The 14,249-nt window shown below is 42.6% G+C and overlaps 22 non-coding genes across 22 annotated transcripts; all 22 read left to right on the top strand.

The window, feature by feature from the left end:
• The first annotated feature begins 268 nt into the window (after positions 1 to 268).
• On the top strand, positions 269 to 340 carry trnaa-cgc (transfer RNA alanine (anticodon CGC)). Its single transcript has one exon. It is a non-coding gene; the product is annotated as a tRNA-Ala (tRNA).
• An 811-nt stretch (positions 341 to 1,151) lies between these two features.
• Positions 1,152 to 1,223, top strand: trnaa-cgc (transfer RNA alanine (anticodon CGC)). Its single transcript has one exon. It is a non-coding gene; the product is annotated as a tRNA-Ala (tRNA).
• A 756-nt stretch (positions 1,224 to 1,979) lies between these two features.
• On the top strand, positions 1,980 to 2,051 carry trnaa-cgc (transfer RNA alanine (anticodon CGC)). The gene has a single exon. It is a non-coding gene; the product is annotated as a tRNA-Ala (tRNA).
• A 174-nt stretch (positions 2,052 to 2,225) lies between these two features.
• On the top strand, positions 2,226 to 2,297 carry trnaa-cgc (transfer RNA alanine (anticodon CGC)). Its single transcript has one exon. It is a non-coding gene; the product is annotated as a tRNA-Ala (tRNA).
• A 566-nt stretch (positions 2,298 to 2,863) lies between these two features.
• Positions 2,864 to 2,935, top strand: trnaa-cgc (transfer RNA alanine (anticodon CGC)). The gene has a single exon. It is a non-coding gene; the product is annotated as a tRNA-Ala (tRNA).
• A 587-nt stretch (positions 2,936 to 3,522) lies between these two features.
• trnaa-cgc (transfer RNA alanine (anticodon CGC)) lies at positions 3,523 to 3,594 on the top strand. Its single transcript has one exon. It is a non-coding gene; the product is annotated as a tRNA-Ala (tRNA).
• A 756-nt stretch (positions 3,595 to 4,350) lies between these two features.
• Positions 4,351 to 4,422, top strand: trnaa-cgc (transfer RNA alanine (anticodon CGC)). Its single transcript has one exon. It is a non-coding gene; the product is annotated as a tRNA-Ala (tRNA).
• Positions 4,423 to 4,596: 174 nt separating this feature from the next.
• trnaa-cgc (transfer RNA alanine (anticodon CGC)) lies at positions 4,597 to 4,668 on the top strand. The gene has a single exon. It is a non-coding gene; the product is annotated as a tRNA-Ala (tRNA).
• Positions 4,669 to 5,233: 565 nt separating this feature from the next.
• On the top strand, positions 5,234 to 5,305 carry trnaa-cgc (transfer RNA alanine (anticodon CGC)). Its single transcript has one exon. It is a non-coding gene; the product is annotated as a tRNA-Ala (tRNA).
• Positions 5,306 to 5,479: 174 nt separating this feature from the next.
• Positions 5,480 to 5,551, top strand: trnaa-cgc (transfer RNA alanine (anticodon CGC)). The gene has a single exon. It is a non-coding gene; the product is annotated as a tRNA-Ala (tRNA).
• Positions 5,552 to 7,343: 1,792 nt separating this feature from the next.
• On the top strand, positions 7,344 to 7,415 carry trnaa-cgc (transfer RNA alanine (anticodon CGC)). The gene has a single exon. It is a non-coding gene; the product is annotated as a tRNA-Ala (tRNA).
• A 174-nt stretch (positions 7,416 to 7,589) lies between these two features.
• Positions 7,590 to 7,661, top strand: trnaa-cgc (transfer RNA alanine (anticodon CGC)). Its single transcript has one exon. It is a non-coding gene; the product is annotated as a tRNA-Ala (tRNA).
• A 314-nt stretch (positions 7,662 to 7,975) lies between these two features.
• trnav-uac (transfer RNA valine (anticodon UAC)) lies at positions 7,976 to 8,047 on the top strand. Its single transcript has one exon. It is a non-coding gene; the product is annotated as a tRNA-Val (tRNA).
• A 1,029-nt stretch (positions 8,048 to 9,076) lies between these two features.
• On the top strand, positions 9,077 to 9,148 carry trnaa-cgc (transfer RNA alanine (anticodon CGC)). Its single transcript has one exon. It is a non-coding gene; the product is annotated as a tRNA-Ala (tRNA).
• An 833-nt stretch (positions 9,149 to 9,981) lies between these two features.
• trnaa-cgc (transfer RNA alanine (anticodon CGC)) lies at positions 9,982 to 10,053 on the top strand. The gene has a single exon. It is a non-coding gene; the product is annotated as a tRNA-Ala (tRNA).
• Positions 10,054 to 10,618: 565 nt separating this feature from the next.
• On the top strand, positions 10,619 to 10,690 carry trnaa-cgc (transfer RNA alanine (anticodon CGC)). Its single transcript has one exon. It is a non-coding gene; the product is annotated as a tRNA-Ala (tRNA).
• Positions 10,691 to 11,254: 564 nt separating this feature from the next.
• Positions 11,255 to 11,326, top strand: trnaa-cgc (transfer RNA alanine (anticodon CGC)). Its single transcript has one exon. It is a non-coding gene; the product is annotated as a tRNA-Ala (tRNA).
• Positions 11,327 to 11,501: 175 nt separating this feature from the next.
• Positions 11,502 to 11,573, top strand: trnaa-cgc (transfer RNA alanine (anticodon CGC)). Its single transcript has one exon. It is a non-coding gene; the product is annotated as a tRNA-Ala (tRNA).
• A 757-nt stretch (positions 11,574 to 12,330) lies between these two features.
• On the top strand, positions 12,331 to 12,402 carry trnaa-cgc (transfer RNA alanine (anticodon CGC)). The gene has a single exon. It is a non-coding gene; the product is annotated as a tRNA-Ala (tRNA).
• Positions 12,403 to 12,576: 174 nt separating this feature from the next.
• On the top strand, positions 12,577 to 12,648 carry trnaa-cgc (transfer RNA alanine (anticodon CGC)). The gene has a single exon. It is a non-coding gene; the product is annotated as a tRNA-Ala (tRNA).
• A 566-nt stretch (positions 12,649 to 13,214) lies between these two features.
• trnaa-cgc (transfer RNA alanine (anticodon CGC)) lies at positions 13,215 to 13,286 on the top strand. The gene has a single exon. It is a non-coding gene; the product is annotated as a tRNA-Ala (tRNA).
• Positions 13,287 to 13,873: 587 nt separating this feature from the next.
• Positions 13,874 to 13,945, top strand: trnaa-cgc (transfer RNA alanine (anticodon CGC)). Its single transcript has one exon. It is a non-coding gene; the product is annotated as a tRNA-Ala (tRNA).
• The last annotated feature ends 304 nt before the right edge of the window (positions 13,946 to 14,249 follow it).

Here is a 14,249-nt window from a genome sequence, read left to right as displayed (position 1 = left end):
AAACTTACTTCTGTTCATCAGGGGATGTAGCTCAGTGGTAGAGCACATCCTTTGCATGTATGGGGTCCTAGGTTCAATCCCCAGCATCTCCAAGGAAAGTTGTAGAATTGTCAATTTTTTTTTTTTTGCAACAAAGGTCCTGGGTTCAATCCCCAGCATTTCAAAGCAATGTGCAACCTGGGTTGCTTTGAAATGCTGACAATCCCCAGCATTTCAAAGCAATGTGGAACTTTCCAGTAGCCTGCAGGAAACTTACATCTGTTCATCAGGGGATGTAGCTCAGTGGTAGAGCGCATGCTTCGCATGTATGAGGTCCTGGGTTCAATCCCCAGCATCTCCAATGAAAGTTATTCATCATCTCAAAGCTTTTTCTGTTGTGCATTTCTCTCTGCCTAATTTATGTTTGAAAAATAGCAACTAGCTTTAGTACAAGGCACATGGAACTCAATGCAACTTTCACAAGGTTAAGAAGCTCAGTTGTAGAGAATATTATTTGCATATATGAGGTCCTGGGTTCAAACCCCAGAGTCAACAATGAAAGTTGTCGAATTGTCAAGTTATCCTTCTTTGAAACAAAGGTCCTGGGTTCAATCCCCAGCATTTCAAAGCAATGTGGAACTTTCCACTAGCCTGCAAGAAACTTTCTTCTGTTCATCAGGGGATGTAGCTCAGTGGTAGAGCACATCCTTTGCATGTATGGGGTCCTAGGTTCAATCCCCAGCATCTCCAAGGAAAGTTGTAGAATTGTCAATTTATTTTTTTTGCAACAAAGGTCCTGGGTTCAATCCCCAGCATTTCAAAGCAATGTGCAACCTGGGTTGTTTAGAAATGCTGACTATCCCCAGCATTTCAAAGCAATGTGAAGCTTTCCACTAGGCTGCAAGAAACTTGCTTCTGTTCATCAGGGGATGTAGCTCAGTGGTAGAGCGCATTATTCGCATGTATGAGGTCCAGGGTTCAATCCCCAGCACCTCCAAGGAAAGTTCAGGAGTTGTCAATTCATCTTTTTTGCAACAAAGGTCCTGGGTTCAATCCTCAGCATTTCAAAGTAATGTGCAATCTGAGTTGCTTTTAAATGCTGACAATCCCCAGTTTTTCAAAGCAAAGTGGAACTTTCCACTAGCTTGCAGGAAACTTGCATCTGTTCATCAGGGGATGTAGCTCAGTGGTAGAGCGCATGCTTCGCATGTATGAGGTCCTGGGTTCAATCCCCAGCATCTCCAATGAAAGTTATTCATCATCTCAAAGCTTTTTCTGTTGTGCATTTCTCTTTGCCTAATTAATGTTTGAAAAATAGCAAATAGCTTTAGTACAAGGCACATGGTACTCAATGCAACTTTCACAAGGTTAAGAAGCTCAGTTGTAGAGAATATTATTTGCATATATGAGGTCCTGGGTTCAAACCCCAGCATCAACATTGAAAGTTGTCGAATTGTCAAGTTATCCTTTTTTGCAACAAAGGTCCTGGGTTCATTCCCCAGCATTTCAAAGCAATGTGGAACTTTCCACAAGCCTTCAGGAAACTTACTTCTGTTCATCAAGGGATGTAGCTCAATGGTAGAGCACATGCTTTGCATGTATGAGGTCTTGGGTTCAAACCCCAGCGTCAACAATGAAAGTTGTGGATCTGTCAAGCTATTTTTTTGCAATTAAAGGACCTGGGTTCAATCTCCTGCATTTTAAAACAATGTGGAACTTTCCACTAGGCTGCAGGAAACTTTGTTTAGTTTATCAGGGGTTGTTGCTCAGTGGTAGAGCACATGCTTTGCCTGTATGAGACCCTGGGTTCAATCCCCAGCATCTCCAAAGGAAAGTTGTGGAATTGTCAAGTTATCTTTTTTTGCAACAAAGTTCCTAAGTTCAATCCCCAGCATTTCAAAGCAATGTGCAACCTGGGTTGCTTAGAAATGCTGACAATCCCAATGTGAAGCAATATGAAGCTTTCCACTAGCCTGCAGGAAACTTGCGTCTGTTCATCAGGGGATGTAGCTCAGTGGTAGAGCGCATGCTTCGCATGTATGAGGGCCTGGGTTCAATCCCCAGCATCTCCAAGGAAAGTTGTGGAATTTTCAAGTTATTTTTTTGCAACAAAGGTCCTGGTTTCAATCCTCAGCATTTCAAAGTATTGTGCAACCTAGGTTGCTTTGAAATGCTGACAATCCCCAGCATTTCAAAGCAATGTGGAACTTTCCAGTAGCCTGCAGGAAACTTACATCTGTTCATCAGGGGATGTAGCTCAGTGGTAGAGCGCATGCTTCGCATGTATGAGGTCCTGGGTTCAATCCCCAGCATCTCCAATGAAAGTTATTCATCATCTCAAAGCTTTTTCTGTTGTGCATTTCTCTCTGCCTAATTTATGTTTGAAAAATAGCAACTAGCTTTAGTACAAGGCACATGGAACTCAATGCAACTTTCACAAGGTTAAGAAGCTCAGTTGTAGAGAATATTATTTGCATATATGAGGTCCTGGGTTCAAACTCCAGAGTCAACAATGAAAGTTGTCGAATTGTCAAGTTATCCTTCTTTGAAACAAAGGTCCTGGGTTCAATCCCCAGCATTTCAAAGCAATGTGGAACTTTCCACTAGCCTGCAGGAAACTTACTTCTGTTCATCAGGGGATGTAGCTCAGTGGTAGAGCACATCCTTTGCATGTATGGGGTCCTAGGTTCAATCCCCAGCATCTCCAAGGAAAGTTGTAGAATTGTCAATTTATTTATTTTTTGCAACAAAGGTCCTGGGTTCAATCCCCAGCATTTCAAAGCAATGTGCAACCTGGGTTGTTTAGAAATGCTGACTATCCCCAGCATTTCAAAGCAATGTGAAGCTTTCCACTAGGCTGCAAGAAACTTGCTTATGTTCATCAGGGGATGTAGCTCAGTGGTAGAGCGCATGCTTCGCATGTATGAGGTCCTGGGTTCAATCCCCAGCATCTCCAAGGAAAGTTCTGGAGTTGTCAATTCATCTTTTTTGCAACAAAGGTCCTGGGTTAAAACCCCAGCGTCAACAATGAAAGTTGTGGATTTGTCAAGCTATTTTTTTGCAATTAAAGGACCTGGGTTCAATCTCCTGCCTTTTAAAGTATTGTGCAATCTGAGTTGCTTTGAAATGCTGACAATCCCCAGCATTTCAAAGCAATGTGGAACTTTCCACTAGACTGCAGGAAACTTGCTTTTGTTCATCAGGGGATGTAGCTCAGTGTTAGACCGCATGCTTTGCATGAAGAGGTCCTGGTTTCAATCCCCAGCATCTCCAATGGAAGTTATTCATCAACTCAAAGCTTTATCTATTGTGCATTTCTCTCTGCCTAATTTATGTTTGAAAAATAGTAACTCAACCCAACTTTCACAAGGGTCAGAAGTTCAGTGGTAGAGAATATGCTTTGCAACAAAGGTCCTGGGTTCAATCCCCAGCATTTCAAAATATTGTGCAACCTGGGTTGCTTTGAAATGCTGACAATCCCCAGCATTTCAAAGCAACGTGGAACTTTCCAGTAGCCTGCAGGAAACTTGCTTCTGTTCGTTAGGGGATGTAGCTCAGTGGTAGAGCGCATGCTTCGCATGTATGAGGTCCTGGGTTCAATCCTCAGCATCTCCAATGAAAGTTATTCATCATCTCAAAGCTTTTTCTGTTGTGCATTTCTCTCTGCCTAATTAATGTTTGAAAAATAGCAAATAGCTTTAGTACAAGGCACATGGTACTCAATGCAACTTTCACAAGGTCAAGAAGCTCAGTTGTAGAGAATATTATTTGCATATATGAGGTCCTGGGTTCAAACCCCAGCGTCAACATTGAAAGTTGTCGAATTGTCAAGTTATCCTTTTTTGCAACAAAGGTCCTGGGTTCATTCCCCAGCATTTCAAAGCAATGTGGAACTTTCCACTAGCCTGCAGGAAACTTACTTCTGTTCATCAGGGGATGTAGCTCAAAGGTAGAGCACATGCTTTGCATATATGAGGTCTTGGGTTCAAACCCCAGCGTCAACAATGAAAGTTGTGGATTTGTCAAGCTATTTTTTTGCAATTAAAGGACCTGGGTTCAATCTCCTGCATTTTAAAACAATGTGGAACTTTCCACTAGGCTGCAGGAAACTTTGTTTAGTTTATCAGGGGTTGTTGCTCAGTGGTAGAGCACATGCTTTGCCTGTATGAGACCCTGGGTTCAATCCCCAGCACCTCCAAAGGAAAGTTGTGGAATTGTCAAGTTATCTTTTTTTGCAACAAAGTTCCTAAGTTCAATCCCCAGCATTTCAAAGCAATGTGCAACCTGGGTTGCTTAGAAATGCTGACAATCCCAATGTGAAGCAATATGAAGCTTTCCACTAGCCTGCAGGAAACTTGCGTCTGTTCATCAGGGGATGTAGCTCAGTGGTAGAGCGCATGCTTCGCATGTATGAGGTCCTGGGTTCAATCCCCAGCATCTCCAAGGAAAGTTGTGGAATTTTCAAGTTATTTTTTTGCAACAAAGGTCCTGGTTTCAATCCTCAGCATTTCAAAGTATTGTGCAACCTGGGTTGCTTTGAAATGCTGACAATCCCCAGCATTTCAAAGCAATGTGGAACTTTCCAGTAGCCTGCAGGAAACTTACATCTGTTCATCAGGGGATGTAGCTCAGTGGTAGAGCGCATGCTTCGCATGTATGAGGTCCTGGGTTAAATCCCCAGCATCTCCAATGAAAGTTATTCATCATCTCAAAGCTTTTTCTGTTGTGCATTTCTCTCTGCCTAATTTATGTTTGAAAAATAGCAACTAGCTTTAGTACAAGGCACATGGAACTCAATGCAACTTTCACAAGGTTAAGAAGCTCAGTTGTAGAGAATATTATTTGCATATATGAGGTCCTGGGTTCAAACTCCAGAGTCAACAATGAAAGTTGTCGAATTGTCAAGTTATCCTTCTTTGAAACAAAGGTCCTGGGTTCAATCCCCAGCATTTCAAAGCAATGTGGAACTTTCCACTAGCCTGCAGGAAACTTACTTCTGTTCATCAGGGGATGTAGCTCAGTGGTAGAGCACATCCTTTGCATGTATGGGGTCCTAGGTTCAATCCCCAGCATCTCCAAGGAAAGTTGTAGAATTGTCAATTTTTTTTTTTTTGCAACAAAGGTCCTGGGTTCAATCCCCAGCATTTCAAAGCAATGTGCAACCTGGGTTGTTTAGAAATGCTGACTATCCCCAGCATTTCAAAGCAATATGAAGCTTTCCACTAGCCTGCAGGAAACTTGCTTCTGTTCATCAGGGGATGTAGCTCAGTGGTAGAGCGCATGCTTCGCATGTATGAGGTCCTGGGTTCAATCTCCAGCATTTCCAAGGAAAGTTGTGGAATTTTCAAGTTATTTTTTTGCAACAAAGGTCCTGGTTTCAATCCTCAGCATTTCAAAGTATTGTGCAACCTGGGTTGCTTTGAAATGCTGACAATCCCCAGCATTTCAACGCAATGTGGAACTTTCCAGTAGCCTGCAGGAAACTTGCTTCTGTTCACCAGGGGGTGTAGCTCAGTGGTAGAGCGCATGCTTCGCATGTATGAGGTCCTGGGTTCAGTCCCCAGCATCTCCAATGAAAGTTATTCATCATCTCAAAGCTTTTTCTGTTGTGCATTTCTCTCTGCCTAATTTATGTTTGAAAAATAGCAACTAGCTTTAGTACAAGGCACATGGAACTCAAAGCAACTTTCACAAGGTTAAGCTCAGTTGTAGAGAATATTATTTGCATATATGAGGTCCTGGGTTCAAACCCCAGCGTCAACAATGAAAGTTGTTGAATTGTCAAGTTATCCTTCTTTGCAACAAAGGACCTGGGTTCAATCTCCAGCATTTCAAAACAATGTGGAACTTTCCACTAGGCTGCAGGAAACTTTGTTTAGTTCATCAGGGGATGTAGCTCATTGGTAGAGCACGTGCTTTACATGTATGAGGTCCTGGGTTCAATCCACAGCATCTTCAAAGGAAAGTTGTGGAATTGTCAAGTGATCTTTTTTGCAACAAAGGTCCTGGGTTCAATCCCCATTATTTCAAAGCAATGTGCAACCTGGGTTGCTTTGAAATGCTGACAATCCCCAGCATTTCAAAGCAATGTGGAACTTTCCACTAGAGTGCAGGACACTTGTTTCTGTTTATCAGGGGATGTAGCTCAGTGGTAGAGCGCATGCTTAGCATGTATGAGGTCCTGCCAGATGTGGGCCAGTTCTGCTTCATGCGTTTTGTTCATGGCTGACATGCGCCGTTGCTATGGCTTGATTGCGGCCTAAATCTGGCAAACGGGAGCGGACCGCCCAAGTGCCATCATTCCACGTGGGTAGTGGGCCAGATGAAAGTGTAAAGTGTGGGCCGGATCTGGGCCAGAGCAATTTTGCTATCTGGGTGGGTTCAATCGCCAGCATCACCAATGAAAGTTGTTGAATTGTTGAGTTATTTTTTTGCAACAAAGGTCCTGGGTTCAATCCTCAGCATTTCAAAGTAATGTGCAATCTGAGTTGCTTTTAAATGCTGACAATCCCCAGCATTTCAAAGCGAAGTGGAACTTTCCACTAGCTTGCAGGAAACTTGCTTCTGTTCATCAGGGGATGTAGCTCAGTGTTAGACCGCATGCTTTGCATGTGTAAGGTCCTGGGTTCAATCCCCAGCATCTCCAATGAAAGTTCTTCATCAACTCAAAGCTTTATCTATTGTGCATTTCTCTCTGCCTAATTTATGTTTGAAAAATAGTAACTCAACCCAACTTTCACAAGGGTCAGTAGTTCAGTGGTAGAGAATATGCTTTGCTTATATGATGTCCTGGGTTCAAACCCCAGCATCAACAAAGAAAGTTGTGCATTTGTTAAGTATTTTTTTGCAACAAAGGTCCTGGGTTCAATATCCAGCATTTCAAAACAATGTGGAACTTTCCACTAACCTGCAGGAAACTTTATTTAGTTCATTAGGGGATGTAGCTCTGTGGTAGAGCGAATGCTTTACATGTATGAATTCCTTGGCTCAAACCCCAGCGTCAACAATGAAAGTTGTGGATTTCTCAAGCTATTTTTTTTGCAATTAAAGGACCTGGGTTCAATCTCCTGCATTTTAAAACAATGTGGAACTTTCCACTAGGCTGCAGGAAACTTTATTTAGCTCATCAGGGGATGTTGCTCAGTGGTAGAGCACATGCTTTGCCTGTATGAGGTCCTGGGTTCAATCCCCAGCATCTCCAAAGGAAGGTTGTGGAATTGTCAAGTTATCTTTTTTTGCAACAAAGTTCCTGGGTTCAATCTCCAGCATTTCAAAGCAATGTGCAACCTGGGTTGCTTATAAATGCTGACAATCCCAATGTGAAGCTTTCCACTAGCCTGCAGGAAACTTGCTTCTGTTCATCAGGGGATGTAGCTCAGTGGTAGAGCGCATGCTTCGCATGTATGAGGTCCTGGGTTCAATCTCCAGCATTTCCAAGGAAAGTTGTGGAATTTTCAAGTTATTTTTTTGCAACAAAGGTCCTGGTTTCAATCCTCAGCATTTCAAAGTATTGTGCAACCTGGGTTGCTTTGAAATGCTGACAATCCCCAGCATTTCAACGCAATGTGGAACTTTCCAGTAGCCTGCAGGAAACTTGCTTCTGTTCACCAGGGGGTGTAGCTCAGTGGTAGAGCGCATGCTTCGCATGTATGAGGTCCTGGGTTCAATCCCCAGCATCTCCAATGAAAGTTATTCATCATCTCAAAGCTTTTTCTGTTGTGCATTTCTCTCTGCCTAATTTATGTTTGAAAAATAGCAACTAGCTTTAGTACAAGGCACATGGAACTCAAAGCAACTTTCACAAGGTTAAGCTCAGTTGTAGAGAATATTATTTGCATATATGAGGTCCTGGGTTCAAACCCCAGCGTCAACAATGAAAGTTGTTGAATTGTCAAGTTATCCTTCTTTGCAACAAAGGACCTGGGTTCAATCTCCAGCATTTCAAAACAATGTGGAACTTTCCACTAGGCTGCAGGAAACTTTGTTTAGTTCATCAGGGGATGTAGCTCATTGGTAGAGCACGTGCTTTACATGTATGAGGTCCTGGGTTCAATCCACAGCATCTCCAAAGGAAAGTTGTGGAATTGTCAAGTGATCTTTTTTGCAACAAAGGTCCTGGGTTCAATCCCCATTATTTCAAAGCAATGTGCAACCTGGGTTGCTTTGAAATGCTGACAATCCCCAGCATTTCAAAGCAATGTGGAACTTTCCACTAGAGTGCAGGACACTTGTTTCTGTTTATCAGGGGATGTAGCTCAGTGGTAGAGCGCATGCTTAGCATGTATGAGGTCCTGCCAGATGTGGGCCAGTTCTGCTTCATGCGTTTTGTTCATGGCTGACATGCGCCGTTGCTATGGCTTGATTGCGGCCTAAATCTGGCAAACGGGAGCGGACCGCCCAAGTGCCATCATTCCACGTGGGTAGTGGGCCAGATGAAAGTGTAAAGTGTGGGCCGGATCTGGGCCAGAGCAATTTTGCTATCTGGGTGGGTTCAATCGCCAGCATCACCAATGAAAGTTGTTGAATTGTTGAGTTATTTTTTTGCAACAAAGGTCCTGGGTTCAATCCTCAGCATTTCAAAGTAATGTGCAATCTGAGTTGCTTTTAAATGCTGACAATCCCCAGCATTTCAAAGCGAAGTGGAACTTTCCACTAGCTTGCAGGAAACTTGCTTCTGTTCATCAGGGGATGTAGCTCAGTGTTAGACCGCATGCTTTGCATGTGTAAGGTCCTGGGTTCAATCCCCAGCATCTCCAATGAAAGTTCTTCATCAACTCAAAGCTTTATCTATTGTGCATTTCTCTCTGCCTAATTTATGTTTGAAAAATAGTAACTCAACCCAACTTTCACAAGGGTCAGTAGTTCAGTGGTAGAGAATATGCTTTGCTTATATGATGTCCTGGGTTCAAACCCCAGCATCAACAAAGAAAGTTGTGCATTTGTTAAGTATTTTTTTGCAACAAAGGTCCTGGTTTCAATCCTCAGCATTTCAAAGTATTGTGCAACCTGGGTTGCTTTGAAATGCTGACAATCCCCAGCATTTCAAAGCAATGTGAAGCTTTCCACTAGGCTGCAAGAAACTTGCTTATGTTCATCAGGGGATGTAGCTCAGTGGTAGAGCGCATGCTTCGCATGTATGAGGTCCTGGGTTCAATCCCCAGCATCTCCAAGGAAAGTTCTGGAGTTGTCAATTCATCTTTTTTGCAACAAAGGTCCTGGGTTAAAACCCCAGCGTCAACAATGAAAGTTGTGGATTTGTCAAGCTATTTTTTTGCAATTAAAGGACCTGGGTTCAATCTCCTGCCTTTTAAAGTAATGTGCAATCTGAGTTGCTTTGAAATGCTGACAATCCCCAGCATTTCAAAGCAATGTGGAACTTTCCACTAGACTGCAGGAAACTTGCTTTTGTTCATCAGGGGATGTAGCTCAGTGTTAGACCGCATGCTTTGCATGATGAGGTCCTGGTTTCAATCCCCAGCATCTCCAATGGAAGTTATTCATCAACTCAAAGCTTTATCTATTGTGCATTTCTCTCTGCCTAATTTATGTTTGAAAAATAGTAACTCAACCCAACTTTCACAAGGGTCAGAAGTTCAGTGGTAGAGAATATGCTTTGCAACAAAGGTCCTGGGTTCAATCCCCAGCATTTCAAAATATTGTGCAACCTGGGTTGCTTTGAAATGCTGACAATCCCCAGCATTTCAAAGCAACGTGGAACTTTCCAGTAGCCTGCAGGAAACTTGCTTCTGTTCGTTAGGGGATGTAGCTCAGTGGTAGAGCGCATGCTTCACATGTATGAGGTCCTGGGTTCAATCCTCAGCATCTCCAAGGAAAGTTGTGCAATTTTCAAGTGATTTTTTTGCAACAAAGGTCCTGGTTTCAATCCTCAGCATTTCAAAGTATTGTGCAACCTGGGTTGCTTTGAAATGCTGACAATCCCCAGCATTTCAAAGCAATGTGGAACTTTCAAGTAGCCTGCAGGAAACTTGCATCTGTTCATCAGGGGATGTAGCTCAGTGGTAGAGCGCATGCTTCGCATGTATGAGGTCCTGGGTTCAATCCCCAGCATCTCCAATGAAAGTTATTCATCATCTCAAAGCTTTTTCTGTTGTGCATTTCTCTCTGCCTAATTTATGTTTGAAAAATAGCAACTAGCTTTAGTACAAGGCACATGGAACTCAATGCAACTTTCACAAGGTTAAGAAGCTCAGTTGTAGAGAATATTATTTGCATATATGAGGTCCTGGGTTCAAACTCCAGAGTCAACAATGAAAGTTGTCGAATTGTCAAGTTATCCTTCTTTGAAACAAAGGTCCTGGGTTCAATCCCCAGCATTTCAAAGCAATGTGGAACTTTCCACTAGCCTGCAGGAAACTTACTTCTGTTCATCAGGGGATGTAGCTCAGTGGTAGAGCACATCCTTTGCATGTATGGGGTCCTAGGTTCAATCCCCAGCATCTCCAAGGAAAGTTGTAGAATTGTCAATTTATTTTTTTTTGCAACAAAGGTCCTGGGTTCAATCCCCAGCATTTCAAAGCAATGTGCAACCTGGGTTGCTTTGAAATGCTGACAATCCCCAGCATTTCAAAGCAATGTGGAACTTTCCAGTAGCCTGCAGGAAACTTACATCTGTTCATCAGGGGATGTAGCTCAGTGGTAGAGCGCATGCTTCGCATGTATGAGGTCCTGGGTTCAATCCCCAGCATCTCCAATGAAAGTTATTCATCATCTCAAAGCTTTTTCTGTTGTGCATTTCTCTCTGCCTAATTTATGTTTGAAAAATAGCAACTAGCTTTAGTACAAGGCACATGGAACTCAATGCAACTTTCACAAGGTTAAGAAGCTCAGTTGTAGAGAATATTATTTGCATATATGAGGTCCTGGGTTCAAACCCCAGAGTCAACAATGAAAGTTGTCGAATTGTCAAGTTATCCTTCTTTGAAACAAAGGTCCTGGGTTCAATCCCCAGCATTTCAAAGCAATGTGGAACTTTCCACTAGCCTGCAAGAAACTTTCTTCTGTTCATCAGGGGATGTAGCTCAGTGGTAGAGCACATCCTTTGCATGTATGGGGTCCTAGGTTCAATCCCCAGCATCTCCAAGGAAAGTTGTAGAATTGTCAATTTATTTTTTTTGCAACAAAGGTCCTGGGTTCAATCCCCAGCATTTCAAAGCAATGTGCAACCTGGGTTGTTTAGAAATGCTGACTATCCCCAGCATTTCAAAGCAATGTGAAGCTTTCCACTAGGCTGCAAGAAACTTGCTTCTGTTCATCAGGGGATGTAGCTCAGTGGTAGAGCGCATTATTCGCATGTATGAGGTCCTGGGTTCAATCCCCAGCACCTCCAAGGAAAGTTCAGGAGTTGTCAATTCATCTTTTTTGCAACAAAGGTCCTGGGTTCAATCCTCAGCATTTCAAAGTAATGTGCAATCTGAGTTGCTTTTAAATGCTGACAATCCCCAGTATTTCAAAGCAAAGTGGAACTTTCCACTAGCTTGCAGGAAACTTGCATCTGTTCATCAGGGGATGTAGCTCAGTGGTAGAGCGCATGCTTCGCATGTATGAGGTCCTGGGTTCAATCCCCAGCATCTCCAATGAAAGTTATTCATCATCTCAAAGCTTTTTCTGTTGTGCATTTCTCTTTGCCTAATTAATGTTTGAAAAATAGCAAATAGCTTTAGTACAAGGCACATGGTACTCAATGCAACTTTCACAAGGTTAAGAAGCTCAGTTGTAGAGAATATTATTTGCATATATGAGGTCCTGGGTTCAAACCCCAGCATCAACATTGAAAGTTGTCGAATTGTCAAGTTATCCTTTTTTGCAACAAAGGTCCTGGGTTCATTCCCCAGCATTTCAAAGCAATGTGGAACTTTCCACAAGCCTTCAGGAAACTTACTTCTGTTCATCAAGGGATGTAGCTCAATGGTAGAGCACATGCTTTGCATGTATGAGGTCTTGGGTTCAAACCCCAGCGTCAACAATGAAAGTTGTGGATCTGTCAAGCTATTTTTTTTGCAATTAAAGGACCTGGGTTCAATCTCCTGCATTTTAAAACAATGTGGAACTTTCCACTAGGCTGCAGGAAACTTTGTTTAGTTTATCAGGGGTTGTTGCTCAGTGGTAGAGCACATGCTTTGCCTGTATGAGACCCTGGGTTCAATCCCCAGCATCTCCAAAGGAAAGTTGTGGAATTGTCAAGTTATCTTTTTTTGCAACAAAGTTCCTAAGTTCAATCCCCAGCATTTCAAAGCAATGTGCAACCTGGGTTGCTTAGAAATGCTGACAATCCCAATGTGAAGCAATATGAAGCTTTCCACTAGCCTGCAGGAAACTTGCATCTGTTCATCAGGGGATGTAGCTCAGTGGTAGAGCGCATGCTTCGCATGTATGAGGTCCTGGGTTCAATCCCCAGCATCTCCAAGGAAAGTTGTGGAATTTTCAAGTTATTTTTTTGCAACAAAGGTCCTGGTTTCAATCCTCAGCATTTCAAAGTATTGTGCAACCTAGGTTGCTTTGAAATGCTGACAATCCCCAGCATTTCAAAGCAATGTGGAACTTTCCAGTAGCCTGCAGGAAACTTACATTTGTTCATCAGGGGATGTAGCTCAGTGGTAGAGCGCATGCTTCGCATGTATGAGGTCCTGGGTTCAATCCCCAGCATCTCCAATGAAAGTTATTCATCATCTCAAAGCTTTTTCTGTTGTGCATTTCTCTCTGCCTAATTTATGTTTGAAAAATAGCAACTAGCTTTAGTACAAGGCACATGGAACTCAATGCAACTTTCACAAGGTTAAGAAGCTCAGTTGTAGAGAATATTATTTGCATATATGAGGTCCTGGGTTCAAACTCCAGAGTCAACAATGAAAGTTGTCGAATTGTCAAGTTATCCTTCTTTGAAACAAAGGTCCTGGGTTCAATCCCCAGCATTTCAAAGCAATGTGGAACTTTCCACTAGCCTGCAGGAAACTTACTTCTGTTCATCAGGGGATGTAGCTCAGTGGTAGAGCACATCCTTTGCATGTATGGGGTCCTAGGTTCAATCCCCAGCATCTCCAAGGAAAGTTGTAGAATTGTCAATTTATTTATTTTTTGCAACAAAGGTCCTGGGTTCAATCCCCAGCATTTCAAAGCAATGTGCAACCTGGGTTGTTTAGAAATGCTGACTATCCCCAGCATTTCAAAGCAATGTGAAGCTTTCGACTAGGCTGCAAGAAACTTGCTTATGTTCATCAGGGGATGTAGCTCAGTGGTAGAGCGCATGCTTCGCATGTATGAGGTCCTGGGTTCAATCCCCAGCATCTCCAAGGAAAGTTCTGGAGTTGTCAATTCATCTTTTTTGCAACAAAGGTCCTGGGTTAAAACCCCAGCGTCAACAATGAAAGTTGTGGATTTGTCAAGCTATTTTTTTGCAATTAAAGGACCTGGGTTCAATCTCCTGCCTTTTAAAGTATTGTGCAATCTGAGTTGCTTTGAAATGTTGACAATCCCCAGCATTTCAAAGCAATGTGGAACTTTCCACTAGACTGCAGGAAACTTGCTTTTGTTCATCAGGGGATGTAGCTCAGTGTTAGACCGCATGCTTTGCATGAAGAGGTCCTGGTTTCAATCCCCAGCATCTCCAATGGAAGTTATTCATCAACTCAAAGCTTTATCTATTGTGCATTTCTCTCTGCCTAATTTATGTTTGAAAAATAGTAACTCAACCCAACTTTCACAAGGGTCAGAAGTTCAGTGGTAGAGAATATGCTTTGCAACAAAGGTCCTGGGTTCAATCCCCAGCATTTCAAAATATTGTGCAACCTGGGTTGCTTTGAAATGCTGACAATCCCCAGCATTTCAAAGCAACGTGGAACTTTCCAGTAGCCTGCAGGAAACTTGCTTCTGTTCGTTAGGGGATGTAGCTCAGTGGTAGAGCGCATGCTTCGCATGTATGAGGTCCTGGGTTCAATCCTCAGCATCTCCAATGAAAGTTATTCATCATCTCAAAGCTTTTTCTGTTGTGCATTTCTCTCTGCCTAATTAATGTTTGAAAAATAGCAAATAGCTTTAGTACAAGGCACATGGTACTCAATGCAACTTTCACAAGGTCAAGAAGCTCAGTTGTAGAGAATATTATTTGCATATATGAGGTCCTGGGTTCAAACCCCAGCGTCAACATTGAAAGTTGTCGAATTGTCAAGTTATCCTTTTTTGCAACAAAGGTCCTGGGTTCATTCCCCAGCATTTCAAAGCAATGTGGAACTTTCCACTAGCCTGCAGGAAACTTA

This window comes from Pseudorasbora parva, chromosome 20, assembly GCF_024679245.1.
Source record: "Pseudorasbora parva isolate DD20220531a chromosome 20, ASM2467924v1, whole genome shotgun sequence".
In the NCBI taxonomy this organism is placed as follows: domain Eukaryota; kingdom Metazoa; phylum Chordata; class Actinopteri; order Cypriniformes; family Gobionidae; genus Pseudorasbora; species Pseudorasbora parva.
This window is presented reverse-complemented; position numbering and strand designations above follow the sequence as displayed.